Source organism: Heterodontus francisci, unplaced genomic scaffold (genome assembly GCF_036365525.1).
Source record: "Heterodontus francisci isolate sHetFra1 unplaced genomic scaffold, sHetFra1.hap1 HAP1_SCAFFOLD_102, whole genome shotgun sequence".
Classification (NCBI taxonomy): Eukaryota; Metazoa; Chordata; class Chondrichthyes; order Heterodontiformes; family Heterodontidae; genus Heterodontus; species Heterodontus francisci.
Window position 1 is genome coordinate 308669 of NW_027140380.1, and position 3372 is coordinate 312040.

The window sequence follows — 3372 nt, forward strand, 5'->3', positions numbered from 1 at the left end:
CCATATGCACTGCAGCAACTCGCCAAGTATCCTTCAACAGCACCTTCCAAACTCGTGACCACTACCACCTCGAAGGACAAGGGCAGCAGATGCATGGGAACTCACTACCTGCAGGTTCCCCTCCAAGTCACTCACCATCCTGACTTGGAACGATATCGCCATTTATTCACTGTTGTTGGGTCACAATCCTGGAACTCCCTCCCCAACGGCAGTGTGGGTGTTCCTGCACCATATGGACTGCAGCAGTTCACGAAGGCAGCTCTCCACCACCTTCTCAACGGCAATAGGAATGGGTAATAAATGCCCGCCTTATCAGCGATACTCACACCCAAGAATGAATAAAAACCAAATCACTCTCCACAGATTCCCCACAATCTGGGCTTGGACATTTACTTCTGGAGCACAGAGCTTTATATCCATGCAACATGAGTTCCAATCTTCATATTCTGTTCACTTTTCACATTATTTTCTACCAGTCCACGAGCTTTTATTAATTCAGTATTCGGGTCTCTGCTCCTCAACCGTTTCTAACATCTCACCTCTTACAAAAAAACACTCTGATCTATCGTCGGTAGTCGATGACCCCTCATTTTAAACTCCATCTGCCAAAGCATTGCTCACTCACTTAATCTATCAAGAAGATTTGAAAATAAATTTCTTGCCAAAGGATAATTTTCTGCATCTGCTCCCTCGCCATTTGCTTTTCCCATTTGTCTTTCACTTGGTGCAAATCCAGAGAAAGTAATGATGGAAGGAAGGAGGGGAGGAAAAATCCTGCTCCGTTTCGTGATCCCTATTTGATCTTCATTCCACTGCAGTTTGGGTGAAGAATTCCAATTGTCTGTCTCAATTTTAAAAAAGTATAACCAATTCTGGAATCACTGTCAAGATACTGACAAGAACAGATTTCGAGGCTGACTTTACACATCAGCTCACCCAACATAAATAATACACGAAACAGCTCATAAACTCGCGACAAGGATGGGATTCGAACCCACGTGTGCAAAGCACAATGGATTAGCAGTCCACCACCTTAACCTCTCGGCCACCTTGTCAGTTGCAGAGACATAACTGTCACCTTCAGCACAGCTTCTGGCTGTGCAGCCAGCTGTGGAATGATGGAAATATATCTTCTGTAAGTAAATTAAGTTGGGAATGGAGCAGTGTGAAACATTTCCAGACCATGTCCAACACGTTTCTACTCAGTGTGAAAACCCACCACGGAAAGACTGGAACAGACAATCATTTCATCACATCATTATTAACATCACTCAGACACCTGAACCATTAGGTCACTGATGAAGTCATGATGACCGAATTTCTCATGAAATGAAAACTGAACTAACTGACTGGAAGAATTGCTTTAACCCCACATGATCAGCGAGGCACAGCATCAGGCCGACTTGTCGGGTGGTGTAAACAGATATCACTGCTTCTGATCGTCACCAGAACAGAGAGTGAGATGTAACATTGATCATCAAACAGACTGTGAGAGAATACAACAGAATAAAACACATGGAGAGACACTGTGGAATAACAAATAGATTTGATTGGAATGTTGAAATTTTGATTGAAATGGATAAAACACCAGAAACAGCAGATTAAAGTGGGATTCTCATCATTATATTGATCTGGGACAGAAAAGAGAAACTGATGGAAAGAAGAGAAGAAGGAAGAAAAGAAAGGATGGAACTGTTCAATCTTTTCAGTTTTTTCACTCGCCCATCAAAGCTGATAAAAAAAAGTTGCAAATAACAGAGAATTTCACCAAAAAGGGAGATTAAATGTTGCTGAAACCTTGGATCGAAGGATGCCCCAAAAGATCACCTGTTTAACTGTCTCCTGACGAGGGGATTTCAATCAGTGAGCAATATTATTCTCTACTTTTTTTGTTAATTGGTCCCAGAACTGTCACTTGGAATTAATATCTGTGTTCCGACTCCTGAATAATAAAATTGTGAGTTTCTCGATATTTTCTGGACACAGTTCCTGCTGAAAGAACTAAGAACTCTTTTCTAATTTGCACAATACTCTATACACACTCATCAAGCCTGCTAAGCTAGCATCTTTGGTGCTGCTCTCTCTTCTCCCAAACTTCATCTCATGTGACTGTCCCATCATCACTCTGACAGTGGGAGGGGTTGATCCCATTATCTTCAGCATTAACCCTTTACATCCTTATACCACACTGTCTGTCCAAAAAAAATGGGTGGAGGGAACTTCCTTCATTTATCAAAACACCAACAGCAGCACAGTGGTGCAATGGTTAGCACCGCAGCCTCACAGCTCCAGCGACCAGGATTCAGTTCTGGGTACTGCCTGTGTGGAGTTTGCAAGTTCTCCCTATGTCTGTGTGGGTTTCCGCTGGGTGCTCTGGTTTCCTCCCACCTCCAAAAGACTTGCAGGTTGATAGGTAAATTGGCCATTGTAAATTGTCCCTCGTGTAGGTACGTGGTAGGAGAATAGTGGGGATGTGGTCGAGAATATGGGATTAATGTAGGCTTAGTATAAATGGGTGGTTGCTGGTTGGCACAGACTCGGTGGGCCGAAGGGGCTATATCTCTAAATAAGAAAAGTAAAATAAAAGCTACCAGTCGTAAATCAACTCAAACCCATTAGAGAGATAGAGGGAGACTGTCAGAGAACTTCCTGCATCCAGTCCTGACCCTGTCACACTCAGCAGCTTCTCACCCAGACCGCACTCTCATCAACACTGAACATTGTTACCGAGACCCTTCAAATACTGTTTATAAAAGGGAGAAAAATTCAAACCTTATCACAGCTAGATTGAATAGAACAAAGGTTAATATCTTCTCGTCGTCACTCGGTAACCACATGAGACAGACCTTAAATCAGTAGCATAAATTATCAGCTGGAAGAATGTTTGTCATTGGGTTGAATCATTTCTGTGTGAGGAAACTTCCAGCATCATAAACCAGGGGAACGTGTTGACTGAGCTGTGTCTTCATCTCTTCTGGACAGTTCACCCTTCATTCTGCTCTGATTCACTTTCCCAAAGCGGATCGACAGATTCTCAAATCCGGAGACTGGGTTTTCTTATTTTGTTCCTTTTGATTTTTCTTGCTCCTGAATGTTAATATATTCCAACCTCGGATCAACCTTGCCCTGTCTCCCAGTCTTGGTTAAAAGCGGCAAATAACGGCAACAACATTCTCAAACATACAACACGGTCACATTCTGCTGCAGTGAGATTAATGCTGAGGCCGTTTCTGTGTCGAATGCGATTGTGAACAAATTTCTCTCAAGGAAATTGTGAGTGATCAAGTATTTGCACTGAATTTCTGTGCAAGAAGGGACAGTTCCAACCAGCCATTCCCAAATCACTTCCTTCACAAAGACAACGACTGTGCT

At 42.8% G+C, this 3372-nt stretch overlaps 1 non-coding gene across 1 annotated transcript; it reads right to left on the minus strand.

The window, feature by feature from the left end:
* Window positions 1-973: 973 nt before the first annotated feature.
* Window positions 974-1055, minus strand: trnas-gcu (transfer RNA serine (anticodon GCU)). The gene has a single exon. It is a non-coding gene; the product is annotated as a tRNA-Ser (tRNA).
* Window positions 1056-3372: the final 2317 nt, after the last annotated feature.